Genomic DNA, 26,058 nt, shown 5'->3' with positions numbered 1-26,058 from the left:
GATGCATTACGGAACGAGTAAAGAGACTTGACGGTAATGAGATTGAACTAGGTATTGAGATACCGACGATCGAATCTCGGGCAAGTAACATACCGATGACAAAGGGAACAACGTATGTTGTTACGCGGTTTGACCGAGAAAGATCTTCGTAGAATATGTAGGAGCCAATATGAGCATCCAGGTTCTGCTATTGGTTATTGACCAGAGACATGTCTCAGTCATGTCTACATAGTTCTCGAACCCGTAGGGTCCGAATGCTTAACGTTCGGTGACGATCGGTATTATGAGTTTATGTGTTTTGATGTACCGAAGATAGTTTGGAGTCTTGGATGTGATCACGGACATGACGAGGATTCTCGAAATGGTCGATACATAAAGATTGATATATTGGACGACTCTATTCGGACACCGGATGAGTTCCGGGGGTCACCGGATATTTATCGGCGTGCCGGGGGGTTATCGCAACCCCTAGGGGAACTAATGGGCCAACATGGGCCTTGTGGGAGAGAGAGAGGAGAGGGCCTAGGGCTGGCCGCGCCCCCCTTGGGAGTCCGAATTGGACAAGGAGGGGGGGCGGCGCCCCCTCTTTCCTCCCTCTCTCCCTCTCCTTCCTTCCCATTCCTCCTTCCTAGTTGGACTAGGAAAGGGGAGTCCTACTCCCACTAGGAGGAGGACTACCCCCTCTCCTTGGCGTGCCCCAAGGCCGGCTGCCCTCCCTCCTTGCTCCTTTATATACGGGGGAAGGGGGCACCCTAGAACAAACAAGTTGATTGTTCCAAGCCATGTGCGGTGCCCCCCTCCACCATATTCCACATCGGTCATACTGTTGCAGTGCTTAGGCGAAGCCCTGCGCCGTTAACTTCATCATCACGGTCATCACACCGTCGTGCCGACGAAATTCTCCCTCGACACTGCTGGATCGTGAGTTCGTGGGACGTCATCGAGCTGAACGTGTGCAGATCGCGGAGGTGTCGTACGCCCGGTACTAGGATCGGTCGATCGTGAAGACGTACGACTACATCAACCGCGTTGCCATAATGCTTCCGCTTACGGTCTACGAGGGTACGTGGACAACACTCTCCCCTCTCGTTGCTATGCATCACCATGATCCTGCGTGTGCGTAGGATTTTTTTTGAAATTACTACGTTCCCCAGCAGTGGCATCCGAGCCAGGTTTATGCATAGATGTTATATGCACGAGTAGAACACAGGTGAGTTGTGGGCGATACTAGTCATACTGCTTACCAGCATGTCATACTTTGATTCGGCGGTATTGTTGGATGAAGCAGCCCGGAACGACATTACGCGTACGCTTACGCGAGACTGGTTCTACCGACGTGCTTCCCACACAGGTGGCTGGCGGGTGTCAGTTTCTCCAACTTTAGTTGAATCGAGTGGGGCTACGCCCGGTCCTTGTTGAAGGTTAAAACAGCACATACTTGACGAAATATCGTTGTGGTTTTTATGCGTAGGTAGGAACAGTTCTTGCTCAGCTCGTAGCAGCCACGTAAAACTTGCAACAACGAGAGGACGTCTAACTTGTTTCTGCAGGGCATGTTGTGATGTGATATGGTCAAGACATGATGCTAAATTTTATTGTATGAGATGATCTTGTTTTGTAACGAAGTTATCAGCAACTGGCAGGAGCCATATGGTTGTCGCTTTATTGTATGAAATGCAATTGCCATGTAATTGCTTTACTTTATCACTAAGCGGTAGCGATAGTCGTAGAAGCAATGGTTGGCGAGACGACAAAAATGCTACGATGGAGATCAAGGTGTCGCACCAGTGTCGATGGTGATCATGACGGTGCTTTGGAGATGGAGATCAAAGGCACAAGATGATGATGGCCATATCATATCACTTATATTGATTGCATGTGATGTTTATCCTTTATGCATCTTATTTTGCTAAGTTCGACGGTAGCATTATAAGATGATCTCTGACTAAATTTCAAGGTATAAGTGTTCTCCCTGAGTATGCACCGTTGCGAAAGTCCGTCGTGCCGAGACACCACGTGATGATCGGGTGTGATAAGCTCTACGTTCACAAATAACGGGTGCAAGCCAATTTTGCACACGCAGAATACTCGGGTTAAACTTGACGAGCCTAGCATATGCATGATGGGTAACGTAGTAATTTCAAAAAAATTCCTACGCACACGCAAGATCATGGTGATGCATAGCAACGAGAGGGGAGAGTGTCGTCCATGTACCCTCGTAGACCGTAAGCGGAAGCGTTATGACAACGCGGTTGATGTTGTCGTACGTCTTCACGATCGACCGATTCTAGTACCGAACATACGGCACCTCCGCGATCCGCACACGTTCAGCTCGGTGACGTCACACGAACTCACGATCCAGTAGAGCTTCGAGGAAGGGTTCCGTCAGCACGACGGTGTGATGACGGTGATGATGATGCTACCGACGCAGGGCTTCGCCTAAGCACCGCTATGATATGACCGAGGTGGATTATGGTGGAGGGGGGCCACCGCACACGGCTAAAAGATCAATGATCAACTTGTGTGTCTATGGGGTGCTCCCCTCCACCGTATATAAAGGAGTGGAGGAGGGGGAGGAGGCCGGCCTCCTAGGTGCGCCCCATGGGGAGTCGTACTCCCACCGGGAGTAGGACTCCACCCCTTCCAAGAGTAGGAGAAGGAGGGAAGGAAGGAGGAGAGAGGGGGAAGGAAAAAGGGGGGCGCCGCCCCCTTCCTTGTCCAATGGGAGGGTGCGCGCGGCCTGCCCTGGCCGCCCCTCCCTCTCTCCACCAATGCCCATGAGGCCCATTACACTCCCCGGGGGGTTCCGGTAACCCCCCGGTACTCCGGTATTCGTCCAAACTCACTCGGAACCCTTCCGAAGTCCAAACATAGTCATCCAATATATCGATCTTTATGTCTCAACCATTTCGAGACTCCTCATCATGTCCATGATCATATCCGGGACTCCGAACTACCTTCGGTTCATCAAAACACATAAACTCATATTACCGATCGTCACCGAACGTTAAGCGTGCGGACCCTACGGGTTCGGGAACTATGTACACATGAACGAGACTCATCTCCGGTCAATAACCAATAGTGGAACCTGGATGCTCATATTGGTTCCTACATATTCTACGAAGATCTTTATCGGTTAAACCGCGTAACAACATACGTTGTTCCCTTTGTCATCGGTATGTTACTTGCCCGAGATTCGATCGTCGGTATCTCAATACCTAGTTCAATCTCGTTACCGGCAAGTCTCTTTACTCATTCTGTAATGCATCATCCCGCAACTAACTCATTAGTTACATTGCTTGCAAGGCTTATAGTGATGTGCATTACCGAGAGGGCCCAGAGATACCTCTCCGACAATCGGAGTGACAAATCCTAGTCTCGATCTACGCCAACTCAACAATTACCATCGGATACACCTGTAGAGCACCTTCATAATCACCCAGTTACGTTGTGACGTTTGGTAGCACACTAAGTGTTCCTCCGTTATTCGGGAGTTGCATAATCTCATAGTCATAGGAACATGTATAAGCCATGGAGAAAGCAATAGCAATATACTAAACGATCAAATGCTAAGCTAACGGAATGGGTCAAGTCAATCATATCATTCTCTAATGATGTGATCCCGTTAATCAAATGACAAATCATGTCTATGGTTAGGAAACTTAACCATCTTTGATTCAACGAGCTAGTCAAGTAGAGGCATACTAGTGACAGTTTGTTTGTTTATGTATTCACACATGTACTAAGTTTCCGGTTAATACAATTCTAGCATGAATAATAAACATTTATCATGATATAAGGAAATATAAATAACAACTTTATTATTGCCTCTAGGGCATATTTCCTTCAGTCTCCCACTTGCACTAGAGTCGATAATCTAGATTACACAGTAATGATTCTAACACCCATGGAGTCTTGGTGCTGATCATGTTTTGCTCGTGAGAGAGGCTTAGTCAACGGGTCTGCAACATTCAGATCCGTATGTATCTTGCAAATCTCTATGTCTCCCTCCTTGACTTGATCGCGGATGGAATTGAAGCGTCTCTTGATGTGCTTGGTTCTCTTGTGAAATCCGAATTCCTTTGCCAAGGCAATTGCACCAGTATTGTCACAAAAGATTTTCATTGGACCCGATGCACTAGGTATGACACCGAGATCGGATATGAACTCCTTCATCCAGACTCCTTCATTTGCTGCTTCCGAAGCAGCTATGTACTCCACTTCATATGTAGATCCCGCCACGACGCTTTGCTTAGAACTGCACCAACTAACAGCTCCACCGTTCAATATAAACACGTATCCGGTTTGTGACTTAGTCATCCAGATCAGTGTCAAAGCTTGCATCGACGTAACCATTTATGACGAGCTCTTTGTCACCTCCATGAACGAGAAACATATCCTTAGTCCTTTTCAGGTATTTCAGGATGTTCTTGACCGCTGTCCAGTGATCCACTCCTGGATTACTTTGGTACCTTCCTGCTAAACTAATAGCAAGGCACACATCAGGTCTGGTACATAGCATTGCATACATGATAGAGCCTATGGCTGAAGCATAGGGAACACCTTTCATTTTCTCTCTATCTTCTGCAGTGGTCGGGCATTGAGTCTGACTCAACTTCACACCTTGTAACACAGGCAAGAACCCTTTCTTTGCTTGATCCATTTTGAACTTCTTCAAAACTTTATCAAGGTATGTGCTTTGTGAAATTCCAATTAAGCGTCTTGATCTATCTCTATAGATCTTGATGCCCAATATATAAGCAGCTTCACCGAGGTCTTTCATTGAAAAACTCTTGTTCAAGTATCCTTTTATGCTATCCAGAAATTCTATATCATTTCCAATCAACAATATGTCATCCACATATAATATTAGAAATGCTACAGAGCTCCCACTCACTTTCTTGTAAATACAGGCTTCTCCAAAAGTCTGTATAAAACCATATGCTTTGATCACACTATCAAAACGTTTATTCCAACTCCGAGATGGTTGCACCAGTCCATAGATGGATCGCTGGAGCTTACACACTTTGTTAGTATCCTTTGGATCGATAAAACCTTCAGGTTGCATCATATACAACTCTTCTTCCAGAAATCCATTCAGGAATAAAGTCTTTACATCCATTTGCCAAATTTCATAATCATAAAATGCGGCAATTGCTAACATGATTCGGACGGACTTAAGCATCGCTACGGGTGAGAAAGTCTCATCGTAGTCAACTCCTTGAACTTGTCGAAAACCTTTCGCAACAAGTCGAGCTTTGTAGACAGTAACATTACCGTCAGCGTAAGTCTTCTTCTTGAAGATCCATTTATTATCGATGGCTTGCCGATCATCGGGCAAGTCAACCAAAGTACACACTTTGTTCTCATACATGGATCCCATCTCATATTTCATGGCCTCAAGCCATTTTGCGGAATCTGGGCTCATCATCGCTTCCTCATAGTTTGTAGGTTTGTCATGGTCAAGTAACATGACCTCCAGAACAGGATTGCCATATCACTCTGGTGCGGATCTTACTCTGGTTGACCTACGAGGTTTGGTAGTAACTTGATCTGAAGTTACATGATCATCATCATTAGCTTCCTCACTAATTGGTGTACGAGTCACATGAACAGATTTCTGTGATGAACTACCACTACTAGGGAAAACCCTAGCAGTAGCGCGTGTTTAAAGCCTATCAGTAGCGCGGGCGGAGGCGCTACTAGTAAGGCGCTACAGCTAAAGGTTAGCAGTAGTGTGGGTCGGACCACGCTACTACTATATCGACTTAGTAGCAGCGCTTTATACTATAAGCACTACTGGTAATTAGTAGTAGCGCTTCTCCTAGCACGCGCTACTACTATTATTCTGTATTTCTTTTTTATTTGATATTGTATTCATACACCTTTATACAAGTTTTCATACCGCAGCAATTTAGAGAATGATTTTACATTGTAATGAGTTATTACATCACTGGGAGAAAGAACGGTGGACGAGTTTCAAGTGGATGGACATCCACTTGAAACTAATCCGCGGTTCTTTCACCCAATGATATAATATATCATCATCATCATCATCATATCATTAACAACTTATCATCATAATACATCATTGTCATATAACACCTCACGATCATCGTTTTCATCAATGAGACATCACATACAAGTTGGTCACTAGAGATAATCACAACTACTCATCATCATCAACTCGCATAAACATATTGTACCTCATAGGACCTACTACATTCTCTTTGGACCTACTATATTATCTGAGGTAAAATAGCATAAAACAAGATCGCCCCTGACTCTCCATTACGGAGAATGGAGATTATCCTGTTTCCAATTCTTGCCTTTCGCACAATGTTGCTTCCAAGAACCTCCTTACGACTGTCCATACATTTTTCCATTCTAAGATTAGCATGTGTTCACCGATTTCAGAAATCCGGTATGGACAGGTGAGATTCGTAGGATGACCTGGCTGTATGTTCAAAACATCAAGGCGACCATTCTGATACATCAAATGAGGCACACAATCCATCGGGATTCTCTGTTGAAAAACATAGTAATAACTTCATAGTTAGCAATGATGTACTAGTTTTAGAAGTATGCAAAAGACGCACGGATGTCGTAATAGTAAAAAATCTTACCAGGATATCTCCATGGAAGTTATCGTGGTTCAACACGTGCACTAGTGGCACGTATTGACCATAATTTGGAGGAGTTCGATAAAAGGCATTGTAATTCTCAAGACAACTACAATATGCGACTAGATGACTTTTCTCCTGATAAGTTAACTCACAGCCATCGGTGTAGTTGGTTCTGTCTACCATGTTCCGCACATTCTTTGAAGAATCAAAGTAAGCTATCAATGGAAGTAAGCTGTTAACTATTTTGAAATAAACAATATAAATTACTTAATAACTATGTTTGAGGAACTCACATAGCGGTAGAATTGGAAGCGTATCAACAAGGACCCAAATGTCCAAATTGTCTTGGTCGATGTCAGGATCACCAAGATCCATGGTGACAAACATACCCTCTTGAAAATCATACATCTTGCAAAGTGCTTCCCAACCCGGGCAACCAAAATAGGATACGCTCTCAGAATTGTATAGATTTACCTCAAAATCCATACCATGATGGGTCCTTAGGTTAATTTTCTTTGTTTCATTCCTCTCATGATCTTCAAAACCCATCCTCTCCAAGACATAGCGTCTTGCATGGCATGGGATAAGCTAGTTGAATTGTAAAAGACGAAAATTACACGTTGATGTAGTATAAGTCGAGCTTAATTACGAAAAAAACACTTTGCGTCGTAGCTTACTGAATCGAAGGCCTCCTCGAGCTTAATGCTGAAGCGCCGACCTTCGTCCAGGTGAGGCCTGTCGCAGAAACCCCAGTTGTCGCCGCACTAGGAGCACTCCCCGGGACCTTCTTCGTCCGACGACATTTCCTATGATCATAATTCAAAGATTAAACTTGTACAATTAAAAATCTCAGCTTGTTCATTATTCATCACGGGTTGACTATCGGTCTGCCGAGTCTTTTCTTAAAAACTCTCAGCTCACATGGTGTATACATTCGACCGTTGGTGATGATCGCTCCTCCTTTCGTCCCCGAGTGCATTACACCAAAATGTCTAGCACACGGGACCGAAGGAGAAGCGACCCCCACAACAACAGTCGGGATCTTCGTCCTCTCATACATGGTGGAGACTCTCCCTCACTGATTCCTCTCTGACATTTGCGACCGTCGGTGATGGTCGTTACTCCTCCTTCCCCTAGTGCATAACATTGGTCTAGCATAAGGAGAAGAAGGAGAAACGACCCCCACGGCAACAGTCGGGATTCTTCATCCTCTCATATATGGTGGAGCCTCGACAGACTTAAAGTCAACCCGAAATATCCGGCATGATCTTTGCTAAAAAAGGACATATCAAGCGCCTGAAATTTGCCGGAACGGAAATTAATCAACACTCTGGCAAAACATAGGCCACTCGGAGGTGTAACCTGAACATGACCGGCCACTTGGGCAACCACATATCCTATTTGTGCAACAAAAGATATACATGTTTTTATCTATCATATGTTATAGGACTCATATTGACATGGAGATTTGGCTGGTCTCACCTCGAGGTCGGAGGGGGTCGGTGACGGGGACGACAGCGGGGATGATGGAGGGGCTCCTTGATTTCTGTAGAAACAAAAACCCTATAAGTTATCACTAATACATCCTCAATAATTTCTTAAACTAAAAAAATAACAACAAATATGACATGTTCAACTAGTTCTATTAATTCAACTAGTTCTTACTAAATATAAACTTACTATAAATAGAAAAAAACTAGTTCTTTCTTATAAAGTAGTTCAACTAGTTATATTAATTTTCTTACTAAAAATACATTAGTTCTATTAATTCAACTAGTTCAACTAGTTTATTAATTTACTTACTAAACTAGTTCAACTAAAACTAAACTAGTTCAACTAGTTTATGAATTTACTTACTAATTATTTTAAACACTTACTAAAAACAGTAAAAAATACATTATACAATAGTAAAAAACATCTACTATTAACCATACTACCCTAGTTAACTAGTACCATCGCTACTACTAATTAACATCTACTGCTACTAAAAATCATTATCTATGAACCCTAAATTAACATCTACTACTACTAAAAAACATCTACTAACTAAGCAGAGAGAGAGGGGGTGGGGGAGGGGTGGGGGGCTTACAGAGAGGGGAGAGACGGTGGCGGGGAGGTGCTCGGCGACGTCGGGGGTAGGGGTAGCGAGGGCGGGCTCGGGATCGGTAGGCGGCGGTCCTGGGCGGGCTCGGGCGGCGGTGAGGTCGAGGGCGGCGACGGTGTGGTCGAGAGCAGCGGCGGTGAGGTTGAGGGCGGCCTCGGGCGGCGGCGGTGAGGGCAGGCTCGGGCTCGGGCGGCGGCGACAGAGGAGTAGGGGAATACGGGGGAAAGGAGGACTTAGCAAAATTTTGAGCCCGCGGGTGGTTAAGTCGAACTAGCAGTAGCGCTCTTAAGGAAACGCGCTATAGCTAATTTAGGTATAGCGCATTTTAGAGAAAAACGCTACTGCTAAAGGAAGCAATTATTTGTTTTGTTTATCCCAATATCAGTAGCGCTTTGTCCTGGAAAAAACGCTATAAGTCTAAGCATGTAAAAACATCAAAAATATACATTGGTCATCATTGATCTTTTTGTGTAGAATCTACTCCCTCCGTCCGATTAAGAGTGTACATCTAGCTTCAAAATTTGTCCACAAAAGAGTGTACTTCCATCTGCCCAATGCATTTTAAAGTAAAAAAATACTTCTCTTTCATCACACGGTAATCAAGACCAATAGTAATCTACACATGGTCTTCTTAATTTCTACATGCACTTAGCTCATTGGGGGTTGGGTAATTAAAGAGGAGATAGATGGTGGCTTGCACCTTTTCAATGCATTTTTTACTTAACTCCATAATTTATCCTAAAATTTCTAGATGTACGCTCTTCACCGGACGGAGGGAGTAAATAGTCAACATGAATCCTCACTGTACCTGTATAGGTACAGGCGAGGATTCATACTGCAGCCACAAATCCTACACATATAGTTCAATGAAGACCAAGTGCTCGAGATAGTTTGAGAAGTAACATATTTAAGGTGGTAAACACCTTGTTCGCTTAGCAGTATGGGACTAAACTTAATTAGTTGCGATGATACTTAGCAGCAGCGAGTTTTGAAGAAAAACGCTGCTACTGAGTACTTTAGCAGTAGCGCGTCCAGGAGAAGGGCGCTACTACTATATCTAGCATGGAGGCAACGCCGTGGCAATTATAGTAGTAGTGTTTGTTTCACCTAGGGCGCTACTGCTACCGGGATGTTAATAGCGCGGTTTCCTGGAGCTCGCTACTGCTATTTAGCAGTAGCGTTTGTTTTTAAGCCACGCTGCTGCTAAGATTCTGTGTATAAGGTTTTCCCTAGTAGTGTACTTTCCAATAAGGGAGCAGGTACAATTACCTCATCAAGTTATACTTTCCTCCCACTCACTTCTTTCGAGAGAAACTCATCCTCTAGAAAGGATCCATTCTTAGCAATGAATGTCTTGCCTTCGGATCTGTGATAGAAGGTGTACCCAACAGTCTCCTTTGGGTATCCTATGAAGAAACATTTCTCCGATTTGGGTTCGAGCTTATCAGGTTGAAGCTTTTTCACATAAGCATCGCAGCCCCAAACTTTAAGAAACGACAACTTTGGTTTCTTGCCAAACCATAGTTCATAAGGCGTCGTCTCAACGGATTTAGATGGTGCCCTATTTAACGTGAATGCAGCCGTCTCTAAAGCATAACCCCAAAACGATAGCGGTAAATCAGTAAGAGACATCATAGATCGCACCATATCTAGTAAAGTACGATTACGATGTTTGGACACACAATTACGCTGTGGTGTTCCGGGTGGCGTGAGTTGCGAAACTATTCCGCATTGTTTCAAATGAAGACCAAACTCGTAACTCAAATATTCTCCTCCACGATCAGATCGTAGAAACTTTATTTTCTTGTTACGATGATTTTCCACTTCACTCTGAAATTCTTTGAACTTTTCAAATGTTTCAGACTTATGTTTCATCAAGTAGATATACCCATATCTGTTCAAATCATCTGTGATGGTGAGAAAATAACGATACCCGCCGCGAGCTTCAACATTCATCGGACCACATACATCAATATGTATGATTTCCAACAAATCTGTTGCTCGCTCCATTGTTTCGGAGAATGGCGTTTTAGTCATCTTGCCCATGAGACATGGTTCGCAAGTACCAAGTGATTCATAATCAAGTGATTCCAAAAGTCCATCAGAATGGAGTTTCTTCATGCGCTTTACACCAATATGACCTAAACGGCAGTGCCACAAATAAGTTGCACTATCATTATCAACTCTGCATCTTTTGGCTTCAATATTATGAATATGTGTATCACTACTATCGAGATTCATCAAAAATAGACCACTCTTCAAGGGTGCATGACCATAAAAGATATTAATCATATAAATAGAACAACCATTATTCTCAGATTTAAATGAATAAATGTCTCGCATCAAGCAAGATCCAGATATAATGTTCAGGCTCAACGCTGGCACCAAATAAAAATTATTCAGGTCTAAAACTAATCCCGAAGGTAGATGTAGAGGTAGCGTGCCGACCGCGATCACATCGACTATGGAACCATTTCCCTCGCGCATCGTCACCTCATCCTTACCCAATCTTCGCTTAATCTGTAGTCCCTGTTTCAAGTTGCAAATATCAGCAACAGAACCAGTATCAAATACCCAGGTGCTACTGCGAGCACATGTATATCACATATACCTTTGTTCACCTTGCCATCCTTCTTATCCGCCAAATACTTGGGGCAGTTCTGCTTCCAGTGACCTGTCCCTTTGCAGTAGAAGCACTCAGTCTCAGGCTTAGGTCCAGACTTGGGTTTCTTCACCTGAGCAGCAACTTGCTTGCCGTTCTTCTTGAAGTTCCCCTTCTTCCCTTTACCCTTTTTCTTGAAACTGGTGGTCTTGTTGACCATCAACACTTGATGCTCCTTCTTGATTTCTACCTCCGCAGCTTTTAGCATTGCAAAGAGCTCGGGAATTGTCTTATCCGAGAAGGAAAGGGGGGGCGCCCCCCCTCCCTAGTCAAATTTGGACTCCCTACAGGGAGTGGGTGCGGATGCCCCTTGTGGGCTGCCTCCCCTCTTCCCTATGGCCCATGTAGGCCCAATCTCTCCCCGAGGGGGTTCCGGTAACCCTCCGGCACTCCGGTTTTCTCCGGAATCACCCGGAACACTTCCGTTGTCCGAATATAGCCGTCTAATATATCAATCTTTATGTCTCGGCCATTTTGAGACTCCTCGTCATGTCCGTGATCATATCCGGGACTCCGAATTACCTTTGGTATATCAAAACACATAAACTCATAATACCGATCGTCACAGAACGTTAAGCGTGCGGACCCTACGGGTTCGAGAACTATGTAGACATGACCGAGACTCATCTCCGATCAATAACCAATAGCGGAACCTGGATGCTTATATTGGTTCCTACATATTCTACGAAGATCTTTATCGGTCAAACCGCATAACAACATACGTTGTTCCCTTTGTCACCGGTATGTTACTTGCCCGAGATACGATTGTCGGTATCTCAATGCCTAGTTCAATCTCGTTACCGGCAAGTATCTTTACTCGTTCCGTAATGCATCATCCTGCAACTAACTCATTAGTCACATTGCTTCCAAGGCTTATAGAGATGTGCATTACCGACAGGGCCCAGAGATACCTCTCCGACAATCGGAGTGACAAATCCTAATCTCGATCTATGCCAACTCAACAAACACCATCGGAGACACTTGTAGAGCACCTTTATAATCACCCAGTTACGTTGTGACGTTTGGTAGCACACTAAGTGTTCCTCCGGTATTCGGGAGTTGCATAATCTCATAGTCATAGGAACATGTATAAGTCATGAAGAAAGCAATAGCAACATACTAAACGATTAAGTGCTAAGCTAACGGAATGGGTCAAGTCAATCACATCATTCTATAATGATGTGATCCCGTTAATCAAATGACAACTCATGTCTATGGCTAGGAAACTTAACCATATTTGATTCAACGAGCTAGTCAATTAGAGGCATACTAGTGACACTCTGTTTCTCTATGTATTCACACATGTACTAAGTTTCCGGTTAATAAAATTCTAGCATGAATAATAAACATTTATTATGATATAAGGAAATATAAATAACAACTTTATTATTGCCTCTAGGGCATATTTCCTTCAGCCAATCCCACCGTCGCCGCCACCTTTGTTCCTAATGAGCGGAGACCGGCGGCGTTGACACGAGCCTCTACAGCAGCGACCCCAACCGTCTGTATTAGCTCCTTCCAAGCCGTACCCAAGCCACCAGTGTCAAACCGCTGCTGCCACTGAGGAAGAGGGGCAGGAGGTCGTGGATCTCATCATGAGCTTGTATGCGTGCTCGGACGTGACAAGGGATAATCGGAGTGATGCCCTCGTCGGTGAAGGTGGCCGATGGAGCACGGTGTCGATGCGAGGGTAGCTCAAGATCGAGCCAGTCAAGGATGAAGACGCAAACGTCTTCCGAGGCATTGATGACCTGCAAGGGAACAAGGCTATTGCATTTCATGATAAGTAAGTGTCGAATCCCACAAGGAGCGAATAGGAAGACACTACCAACCCGGCAACTATGTTGTATGCGTAGCGCATTCGCACCCAAACCGTAGTGTGGAAATAGTCTATTCTATAGGTTGCTAGGAAAGCGAGAATAAAAGGGGTTGTACTAAACTACAAGTTAGAACGGAGATATAAACTAAGTTGGAACTTAAAGTAAAGCAGGGGGTTTTGTAACTGTAGGATTGAATAGAGAGAAAAAGACAGTGTTTAGGCTTTGGTCTCACTAGTATTAGAGGGGCATCTTAGTGGCAGCGGGCTAATACAAGTACACGTGTAGGTGATAACAAGATCACAATAAAGAACGTCTCCCAACATTACGTGCAATGCGAGTAAATACTAGATCATGCCACAAAGACTAATTTTGCATACTAGATCGTACCTCAACCTAGAACCGGATCAATAACTCAAACATAGATGAATAGACACACAAAGAGGAATGATTCATTGATGTCATCAACATGTTCAATCTTGCAAATTACAGGTGTGAAGATGGAGACGGAGAGGGAGATGTCTCTGGCACGCACGGCCTAGCCAGGAACGGCGCCCGATGACGACGGCGTGGCCTCCTCCTTGCGTGGCATGGTGGAGCTATGGAGGGAGAGGCCTCCCCAAAGGGGGAGAGCCTCCCAGCGGCTGCCCGAAGTTGTGGTGATGATGATGGCTGATTGTGGTGGCTAGGGTTGGATGTGTCTATATAAGAGGCCTACTCGGGTCTGCTCCATTGATAAAGATCATCCTCCTCCATCCAAGGGCTCTAGGTGAGCCTTAACGCATGGTGAGAGTACTCCAGGCGGAATCATTTCTTCCAGGCTAGAAAAAAGACACGGGAGGGCAATAAGAGGTTGACGTCACACCATACTTTTAGCACACAACACACACGAGCTTGTGGGCTAGGATAAAATGATTCAGAGTTAGTCTAAGTGAAAGAAAATAAATGGTTTGGTGCCGGTCCAAGTGGAATGAAGAGAAAGATAAATATATTTTTTGTACGGTAGTGTGTGTGAGAGGAAAAAGTTTGCACCCTTCCGAGTCGACCCTAACTCACACGTGTTTATGAGCACAACACACGCGAGCTTGTGCGCTAGGAAAATAAATATTCAGAGTTAGTCGGAGTGAAAGGAAATAAATGGTTTGATGCCGGTCCGAGTGGAGTGAAAAGAAAAAATAATTTATATTTTATACGTTAGTCCGTGTGAAAGGAAAAAGGTTGCATTCTTCCGAGTTGACCCTAACTCACACGAGTTTATGAGCACAAAACACACACACACACACACACACACACACGAGCTTGCGGGCTAGGGAAAAATGATTCAGAGTTAGTCCGAGTAAAAGGAAATAAATGGTTTGATGCCGGTCCGAGTGGCATGAAGAGAAAAAAAATATGTTAGTCCGTGTGAAAGCGAAAAGTTTGCATCCTTCCGAGTCGACCCTAACTCACACGAGTTTATGAGCACAGCACACACGAGTTTGTGGGCTAGGAAAAATAATAATTCAAAGGTAGTCCGAGTGAAAGAAAATAAATGGTTTCGTGCTGGTCCGAGTGGAATGAAGAGAAAAATAATTTTTTTTTTACGGTAGTCTGTGTGAGAGGAAAAGTTTGCACCTTTCTGAGTTGACCCTAACTCACACGTGTTTATGAGCACAGCACACACGAGCTTCTGGGCTAGGAAAATAAAGATTCAGAGTTACACGGAGTGAAAGGAAATAAATTGTTTGATGCCAGTCCTAGTGGAATGATGAGAAAAAAAATATCTTTTTTTACGTTAGTCTGTATGAAAGGAAAAAAGTTTGCATCCTTCCGAGTCGACGATAAATCACATGAATTTATGAGAACAGCACACACGAGCTTGTGGGCTAGGGAAAAATGATTCAGAGGTAGTCCGAGTAAAAGGAAATAAATGATTTGATGCCGGTCCAAGTGGAATGAAGAGAAAAAAAATTACATTAGTGTGTGTGCAAGGAAAAAGTTTGCATCCTTCCAAATCAACCCTAAATCACACGAGTTTATGAGCAAGGCATTGACCCAAGTAAAATGAGAATACTTGTCAAAAAGAAAAAGTAGAATGAGAATAAAAACAACATGATGATGGCAAGAAAAAAGACTGACGTCACTCCATACTTCTAGCCCCAGACATGCAGGAGTTAACGCTGCAACCTAAGGTAACAGGCTGCTGGGCCAAGCCCGGCGAGAAGTACGTGGTGACTGCTTTTGTTGCCTCGGCAGACCTAATGGACCAGGTTAGGTTGCGTCGTCGGCGAGTGCAACGGTGGATACGCGCTATTTAAGCTGGAGAACAAGTTCTGGCCGGGCGATGTGGTACTAAAGAAAACGAAACAGACGAGGGGCCGTAAAGAAAGTCACGCGAGGCTGGGTTCTCGGTTGAAGTTTTCTGGCCCAACAGCACATTGTAGCGTCTGCCGTCTCATCAAAAAATAAAACGTTTGTCTCAAAAAATCAAAAAATAAAACGTGCACGTAGCGGCATCCTGCACGTGGCTGGTGATCGTGTTGAGCGGGAAGCCAGAGCAGGCGCACCCCGACGATTCAGCAAGTTCGAGGAGGATCTGCTTTTTTGGAGACCTTGTCGGCCTCGTCAACGTATGCATGTACGATGCCGGGGAGCTCAGCGAGGTGTTGGACGGGTGCATGCATGTACGTGACAATATAATAACGCATGCATGAATTCTGGTTTAGTACTCCCTGTTTCTAATATAAGCCATTTTAGAGGTTCCAGTATGGACTACATCAAAATGAGTGAATCTACGTTCTAAAATGCGTCTATATACATTCATATGTTGTTTGTATTAAAAGTAGTGAGCACTATGTGTTTTATGTTCACGAAACAGTTTTGCCAAGTCTTAGTCGACTGAGACTACTGAGACTTTGTTATGTCTCAGTCGATTCTATATTCCTTTGATTTTGCATGGGGATTCATACAATTTTTTTCTTTTCAGCCTTTTCTATTTTCTTCTTATACTATGTCACTTGACTGAGACTTGGTTAAGTCTCAGTCGAGTGAGACTTAGCCGCACCCTTTGCGAAAACGTCTAAACTCATACATATATCAGCTTTCACAGGTCCTTACAAACACACCCTTACAAAAAATAAATATTTATTCAGAATATTTGGGGTGCCGAAATATTCTACGACCCGCATCCATCGGTGGTACGCCATGAGCATAGCTCGATGCCGCCTCTAGGCCTCCCCCACAGCAGAGCAAGTTTTTGAAACCTAGGAGTTTGTACAAGCAACGGCTGAAAGTCATCGATGCAGAACACAGACACCGGTGGCCCCAATCCATGAAACAAATCGTCGCCCCAGAGGGAAAAACACCCAATAAGGGCATATAGAAACTCCAAAGACCACATAGACCACAAAAGCCGGTTAAATACAGATGGATCCACGAAAACGCAAACCGACCAGTCCCCGGAGACCCGCCGAAGAGACAGCTCCACACGCCCTTCGCTGACGAAACACACACCAATGAAACGGGGATGAGGCGGAGAGAACATTATTCCTATCTTGGGGCGACACGTTGTTCTGTCGCCCCAAACCAAACACAAAGGCCGCCAAAAGAGACCCGAAAATATCACCCACACCGTTGTACGACAGGTCCAGTATGAAGATGGACCAGCAATGGAGACCACGCGGACGAGCGGCCGGCAGCGACACACGAAGGCGTCCCTTGGGTCTTGGGTCTTGTGCTATGCTTAGGATTGGGTCTTGTCCATCACGTCATTCTCCTAATGATGTGATCCCGTTATCAATGACATCCAATGTCCATGGTCAGGAAACCATAACCATCTATTGATCAACGAGCTAGTCAACTAGAGGCTTACTAGGGACATGTTGTGGTCTATGTATTCACACATGTATTACGGTTTCCAGTTAATACAATTATAGCATGAACAATAGACAATTATCATGAACAAGGAAATACAATAATAACCATTTTATTATTGCCTCTAGGGCATATTTCCAACACAGGTATCATTACAATCCCTGTATTCAGATGATGTAACCTCCTCACAAATGATCTCAAGTTGCTAGAATTCCTCATAAGCTTTTGTAGACAGGGGTAGGTGAAACTGGTCTTCCAAATATTCCAAAAGTTGATAGCTTCCTGAACTGATAATAGAGTATTCTTTGTAAAAGAGAATAAGTGAGGCATGCCTTGAAATAGACATGTAGAGTGCCATTGATCATTCCAAAATAGAGCAGATTTCTCATCACCAATATTGCATATGGCCATGGATTTGAATAAGTCAAGCAGTTTCAAATTTGCCTTCCACCACAAAGAACCAACCATGTTCTGACCAGGCAACAAGCCATTACTGTAATAAGTTTCCCAAATCAAATTTACCCATGGAATGTTGTGTTTGTTAAAGAATTTGTACAAGTTTTTCAGCAAAAGAGCTAGTGTTTGTTTAGATAATTATATAAATAATAGAAGTTTCGAAGCGGTACACAATTGTAGTATGAAGACAACATTAGGATAGAGATATACACTAAAAATTTAGACGAGGAGAAAGGAAATTAACAACCTCTCAGAGAGCGAAACAACATGTTGATTATCATCACCTTGTAGTGCATTTGCCAATAGTCACCTCTCTGCATCAATAATAGAAATTGTACCTTAGCCCACCTACCAGAAAAATGAGCTATTTGTTTTTAAGTTAATTTCTGCAATAGCTTGGATCAACAAGCAATTTTACTAGGCATGATAGTGCTTGTTATAAAAAATGCTACAACAAACTGCAACATTCCATGAACGTTAGTATCAGTTCATTATACCAGTGTTAATCTCAGTCTGGTCCTTTTAGGTGCCAAGGAATCTAGACCGGTCCATGAAAGTTAGATAGTTATGCGACTTGGCCGACGCCGGTTGGGCTCGATGGAGTTTACAATTCATCATGTATGGTTTCTAGGTGATCATGATCCTCCTATAGGCCGACATGCGACTGGTCCAGGGCTAGGTGCTGAGCCTCGGGGGCCTTCGTGTCGGATCATCGCCAGGGATTGGCGTGTGCAACTGTCGGTTCATTAATCTCGACGGGGTATAGCGTGTAGCCAGAACACCAGATGGGATTCACATGAGGCTTTTTACCCAGGTCCATGCCCTTACAGTGGACATAAAACTCAAGAAAGAGTCCATATTACAACCTTGAACTACCACTAATGTTTAAAACAAAATCGTGAACTACAAAAAACCATCTAGTTTACAAGCCGCAACTTTCAAAACCGGACAAAAAACAACCCCCGGCTTGTTTTTGACAGTTTTTAATTGTTTTGACTAGTCAACATCCAAGTCAGCGTCCAGTCATCCACCACATCATCATGTCCCACATCACCAAGCCATAGCCACCACCGTCTCCTCCAGTCGTGCCAATGTTGGGGAACACAGTAATTTCAAAAAACTTCCTACGCACACGCAAGATCTATCATGGTGATGCATAGCAACGAGAGGGGAGAGTGTTGTCTACGTACCCTCATCGACCGAAAGCGGAAGCGTTATGACAATGCGGTTGATATTGTCGTACGTCTTCACGATCCTAGTACCGAAAGCACGGCACCTCCGCGATCTGCACACGTTCAACTCAGTGACGTCCCACGAACTCTCGATCCAGCTGAGTGTCGAGGGAGAGCTTCGTCAGCACGACTGCGTGATGACGGTGATGATGAAGCTACCGGCGTAGGGCTTCGCCTAAGCACTACGACGATATGACCGAGGTGGATTATGGTGGAGGGGGCACCGCACACGGCTAAGACAATGTCTGTTGTTGTGTTCTAGGGTGCTCCCTGCCCCCGTATATAAAGGAGCAAGGAAGGAGACTGGCCGGCCCTAGGGCGCACTAAGGAGGGGAGGAATCCTTCTCCTTTCCTGGTCCAACTAGGAGGAGAAGGGGAAAGAGGGAAATAAGAGGAAGAGGAGAAGGAAAGGGCCCCCCCCCTCCCTAGTCCAATTCGGACTCCCTATAGGGAGGGGCCGCAGCTGCCCCTTGTGGGCTGCCTCCCCTCTTCCCTATGGCCCATGTAGGCCCAATCTTTCCCCGGGGGGGGGGGGGTTCCGGTAACACTCCGGCACTCCGGGTTTCTCCGAAATCACCCGGAACACTTCCGGTGTCCGAATATAGCCGTCCAATATATCAATCTTCATGTCTCGACCATTTCGAGACTCCTCATCATGTCCGTGATCATATCCGGGACTCCGAATTACCTTCGGTACATCAAAACACATAAACTCATAATATCGATCGTCACAGAATGTTAAGTGTGCGGACCCTATGGGTTCGAGAACTATGTAGACATAACCGAGACTCATCTCCGGTCAATAACCAATAGCGGAACCTGGATGCTCATATTGGTTCCTACATATTCTACGAAGATCTTTATCGGTCAAACCGCATAACAACATACGTTGTTCCCTTTGTCATCGGTATGTTACTTGCCCGAGATTCGATCGTCCTTATCTCAATACCTAGTTCAATCTCGTTACCGGCAAGTATCTTTACTCGTTCCATAATGCATCATCCCGCAACTAACTCATTAGTCACATTGCTTGCAAGGCTTATAGTGATGTGCATTACCGAGAGGGCCCAGAGATACCTCTCCGACAATCGGAGTGACAAATCTTAATCTCGATCTATGCCAACTCAACAAACACCATCGGAGACACCTGTAGAGCACCTTTATAATCACCCAGTTACATTGTGACATTTGGTAGCACACTAAATGTTCCTCCGGTATTCGGGAGTTGCATAATCTCATAGTCATAGGAACATGTATAAGTCATGAAGAAAGCAATAGCAACATACTAAATGATAAAGTGCTTGAAGGAAATATGCCCTAGAGGCAATAATAAAGTTGTTATTTATATTTCCTTATATCATGATAAATGTTTAGTATTCATGCTAGAATGGTATTAACCGGAAACTTAGTACATGTGTGAATACATTGACAAACAGAGTGTCACTAGTATGCCTCTACTTGACGAGCTCGTTGAATCAAAGATGGTTAAGTTTCCTAGCCATAGACATGAGTTGTAATTTGATTAACAGGATCACATCATTAGATAATGATGTGATTGACTTGACCCATTCCGTTAGCCTAGCATCTGATCGTTTAGTATATTGCTATTGCTTTCTTCATGACTTATACATGTTCCTATGAGTATGAGATTATGCAACTCCCGAATACCGGAGGAACACTTTGTGTGATACCAAACGTCACAACGTAACTGGGTGATTATAAAGGTGCTCTACAGGTGTTTTCGATGGTACTTGTTGAGTTGGCATAGATCGAGATTAGGATTTGTTACTCCGATTGTCGGAGAGGCATCTCTGGGCCCTCTAGGTAATGCACATCACTATAAGCCTTGCAAGCAATGTGACTAATGAGTTAGGTGCGGGATGATGCATTACGGAACGAGTAAAGAGACTTGACGGTAACGAGATTGAACTAGGTATTGAGATACCGACGATCGAATCTCGGGCAAGTAACATACCGATGACAAAGGGAACAATGTATGTTGTTACGCGGTTTGACCGATAAAGATCTTCGTAGAATATGTAGGAGCCAATATGAGCATCAAGGTTCTGCTATTGGTTATTGACCAGAGACATGTCTCAGTCATGTCTACATAGTTCTCGAACCCGTAGGGTCCGAATGCTTAACGTTCGGTGACGATCGGTATTATGAGTTTATGTGTTTTGATGTACCGAAGATAGTTTGGAGTCCTGGATGTGATCACGGACATGACGAGGATTCTCGAAATGGTCGATACATAAAGATTGATATATTGGACGACTCTATTCGGACACCGGATGAGTTCCGGGGGTCACCGGATATTTATCGGCGTGCCGGGAGGTTATCGGAACCCCTAGGGGAACTAATGGGCCAACATGGGCCTTGTGGGAGAGAGAGAGGAGAGGGCCTAGGGCTGGCCACGCCCCCCCTTGGGAGTCCGAATTGGACAAGGAGGGGGGGCCCCTCTTTCCTCCCTCTCTCCCTCTCCTTCCTTCCCATTCCTCCTTCCTAGTTGGACTAGGAAAGGGGAGTCCTACTCCCACTAGGAGGAGGACTACCCCCTCTCCTTGGCGCGCCCCAAGGCCGGCCGCCCTCCCTCCTTGCTCCTTTATATACGGGGGAAGGGGGCACCCTAGAACAAACAAGTTGATTGTTCCAAGCCGTGTGCGGTGCCCCCCTCCACCATATTCCACATCGGTCATACTGTTGCAGTGCTTAGGCGAAGCCCTGCGCCGTTAACTTCATCATCACGGTCATCACACCGTCGTGCCGACGAAATTCTCCCTCGACACTCTGCTGGATCGTGAGTTCGTGGGACGTCATCGAGCTGAACGTGTGCAGATCACGGAGGTGTCGTACGCTCGGTACTAGGATCGGTCGATCGTGAAGACGTACGACTACATCAACCGCGTTGCCATAATGCTTCCGCTTACGGTCTACGAGGGTACGTGGACAACACTCTCCCCTCTCGTTGCTATGCATCACCATGATCCTGCGTGTGCGTAGGATTTTTTTTGAAATTACTACGTTCCCCAGCAGTGGCATCCGAGCCAGGTTTATGCGTAGATGTTATATGCACGAGTAGAATACAAGTGAGTTGTGGGCGATACTAGTCATACTGCTTACCAGCATGTCATACTTTGATTCGGCGGTATTGTTGGATGAAGCAGCCCGGAACGACATTACGCGTACGCTTACGCGAGACTGGTTCTACCGACGTGCTTCCCACACAGGTGGCTGACGGGTGTCAGTTTCTCCAACTTTAGTTGAATCGAGTGGGGCTACGCCCGGTCCTTGTTGAAGGTTAAAACAGCACATACTTGACGAAATATCGTTGTTGTTTTGATGCGTAGGTAGGAACAGTTCTTGCTCAGCTCGTAGCAGCCACGTAAAACTTGCAACAACAAAGTAGAGGACGTCTAACTTGTTTCTGCAGGGCATGTTGTGATGTGATATGGTCAAGACATGATGCTAAATTTTATTGTATGAGATGATCTTGTTTTGTAACGAAGTTATCAGCAACTGGCAGGAGCCATATGGTTGTCGCTTTATTGTATGAAATGCAATCGCCATGTAATTGCTTTACTTTATCACTAAGCGGTAGCGATAGTCGTAGAAGCAATGGTTTGCGAGACAACAAAAATGCTACGATGGAGATCAAGGTGTCGCACCAGTGTCGATGGTGATCATGACGGTGCTTTGGAGATGGAGATCAAAGGCACAAGATGATGATGGCCATATCATATCACTTATATTGATTGCATGTGATGTTTATCCTTTATGCATCTTATTTTGCTAAGTTCGACGGTAGCATTATAAGATGATCTCTGACTAAATTTCAAGGTATAAGTGTTCTCCCTGAGTATGCACCGTTGCGAAAGTCCGTCGTGCCGAGACACCACGTGATGATCGGGTGTGATAAGCTCTACGTTCACAAATAACGGGTGCAAGCCAATTTTGCACACGCAGAATACTCGGGTTAAACTTGACGAGCCTAGCATATGCATGATGGGTAACGTAGTAATTTCAAAAAAATTCCTACGCACACGCAAGATCATGGTGATGCATAGCAACGAGAGGGGACAGTGTCGTCCATGTACCCTCGTAGACCGTAAGCGGAAGCGTTATGACAACGCGGTTGATGTTGTCGTACGTCTTCACGATCGACCGATTCTAGTACCGAACATACGGCACCTCCGCGATCCGCACACGTTCAGCTCGGTGACGTCACACGAACTCACGATCCAGTAGAGCTTCGAGGAAGGGTTCCGTCAGCACGACGGTGTGATGACGGTGATGATGATGCTACCGACGCAGGGCTTCGCCTAAGCACCGCTACGATATGACCGAGGTGGATTATGGTGGAGGGGGGCCACCGCACACGGCTAAAAGATCAATGTTCAACTTGTGTGTCTATGGGGTGCCCCCCTCCACCGTATATAAAGGAGTGGAGGAGGGGGAGGAGGCCGGCCTCCTAGGTGCGCCCCATGGGGAGTCGTACTCCCACCGGGAGTAGGACTCCACCCCTTCCAAGAGTAGGAGAAGGAGGGAAGGAAGGACGAGAGAGGGGGAAGGAAAAGGGGGGGCGCCGCCCCCTTCCTTGTCCAATGGGAGGGTGCGCGCGGCCTGCCCTGGCCGCCCCTCCCTCTCTCCACCAATGCCCATGAGGCCCATTACACTCCCCGGGGGGTTCCGGTAACCCCCCGGTACTCCGGTATTCGTCCAAACTCACTCGGAACCCTTCCGAACTCCAAACATAGTCATCCAATATATCGATCTTTATGTCTCGGCCATTTCGAGACTCCTCGTCATGTCCATGATCATATCCGGGACTCCGAACTACCTTCGGTTCATCAAAACACATAAACTCATATTACCGATCGTCACCGAACGTTAAGCGTGCGGACCCTACGGGTTCGAGAACTATGTAGACATGACCGAGACTCATCTTCGATCAATAACCAATAGCGGAACCTGGATGCTTATATTGGTTCCTACATATTCTACGAAGATCTTTATAGGTCAAACCGCATAACAACATACGTTGTTCCCTTTGTCACCGGTATGTTACTTGCCCGAGATACGATTGTCGGTATCTCAATGCCTAGTTCAATCTCGTTACCGGCAAGTATCTTTACTCGTTCCGTAATGCATCATCCTGCAACTAACTCAATAGTCACATTGCTTCCAAGGCTTGTAGAGATGTGCATTACCGACAGGGCCCAGAGATACCTCTCCGACAATCGGAGTGACAAATCCTAATCTCGATCTATGCCAACTCAACAAACACCATCGGAGACACTTGTAGAGCACCTTTATAATCACCCAGTTACGTTGTGACGTTTGGTAGCACACTAAGTGTTCCTCCGGTATTCGGGAGTTGCATAATCTCATAGTCATAGGAACATGTATAAGTCATGAAGAAAGCAATAGCAACATACTAAACGATTAAGTGCTAAGCTAACGGAATGGGTCAAGTCAATCACATCATTCTATAATGATGTGATCCCGTTAATCAAATGACAACTCATGTCTATGGCTAGGAAACTTAACCATATTTGATTCAACGAGCTAGTCAATTAGAGGCATACTAGTGACACTCTGTTTCTCTATGTATTCACACATGTACTAAGTTTCCGGTTAATAAAATTCTAGCATGAATAATAAACATTTATCATGATATAAGGAAATATAAATAACAACTTTATTATTGCCTCTAGGGCATATTTCCTTCAGCCAATCCCACCGTCGCCGCCACCTTTGTTCCTAATGAGCGGAGACCGGCGGCGTTGACACGAGCCTCTACAGCAGCGACCCCAACCGTCTGTATTAGCTCCTTCCAAGCCGTACCCAAGCCCCCAGTGTCAAACCGCTGCTGCCACTGAGGAAGAGGGGCAGGAGGTCGTGGATCTCATCATGAGCTTGTATGCGTGCTCGGACGTGACAAGGGATAATCGGAGTGATGCCCTCGTCGGTGAAGGTGGCCGATGGAGCACGGTGTCGATGCGAGGGTAGCTCAAGATCGAGCCAGTCAAGGATGAAGACGCAAACGTCTTCCGAGGCATTGATGACCTGCAAAGGAACAAGGCTATTGCATTTCATGATAAGTAAGTGTCGAATCCCACAAGGAGCGAATAGGAAGACACTACCAACCCGGCAACTATGTTGTATGCGTAGCGCATTCGCACCCAAACCGTAGTGTGGAAATAGTCTATTCTATAGGTTGCTAGGAAAGCGAGAATAAAAGGGGTTGTACTAAACTACAAGTTAGAACGGAGATATAAACTAAGTTGGAACTTAAAGTAAAGCAGGGGGTTTTGTAACTGTAGGATTGAATAGAGAGAAAAAGACAGTGTTTAGGCTTTGGTCTCACTAGTACTAGAGGGGCATCTTAGTGGCAGTGGGCTAATACAAGTACACCTGTAGGTGATAATAAGATCGCAATAAAGAATGTCTCCCAACATTACGTGCAACGCGAGTAAATACTAGATCATGCCACAAAGACTAATTTTGCATACTAGATCGTACCTCAACCTAGAACCGGATCAATGACTCAAACATAGATGAATAGACACACAAAGAGGAATGATTCATTGATGTCCTCAACATGTTCAATCTTGCAAATTATAGGTGTGAAGATGGAGACGGAGAGGGAGATGTCTCTGGCACGCACGGCCTAGCCAGGAACGGCGCCCGATGACGACGGCGTGGCCTCCTCCTTGCGTGGCATGGTGGAGCTATGGAGGGAGAGGCCTCCCCAAAGGGGGAGAGCCTCCCAGCGGCTGCCCGAAGTTGTGGTGATGATGATGGCTGATTGTGGTGGCTAGGGTTGGATGTGTCTATATAAGAGGCCTACTCGGGTCTGCTCCATTGATAAAGATCATCCTCCTCCATCCAAGGGCTCTAGGTGAGCCTTAACGCATGGTGAGAGTACTCCAGGCGGAATCATTTCTTCCAGGCTAGAAAAAAGACACGGGAGGGCAATAAGAGGTTGACGTCACACCATACTTTTAGCACACAACACACACGAGCTTGTGGGCTAGGATAAAATGATTCAGAGTTAGTCTAAGTGAAAGGAAATAAATGGTTTGGTGCCGGTCCAAGTGGAATGAAGAGAAAAATAAATATATTTTTTGTACGGTAGTGTGTGTGAGAGGAAAAAGTTTGCACCCTTCCGAGTCGACCCTAACTCACACGTGTTTATGAGCACAACACACGCGAGCTTGTGCGCTAGGAAAATAAATATTCAGAGTTAGTCGGAGTGAAAGGAAATAAATGGTTTGATGCCGGTCCGAGTGGAGTGAAAAGAAAA

This window comes from Triticum aestivum, chromosome 7D, assembly GCF_018294505.1.
Source record: "Triticum aestivum cultivar Chinese Spring chromosome 7D, IWGSC CS RefSeq v2.1, whole genome shotgun sequence".
NCBI lineage: Eukaryota > Viridiplantae > Streptophyta > Magnoliopsida > Poales > Poaceae > Triticum > Triticum aestivum.
Note: the sequence above shows the minus strand (reverse complement) of the source record.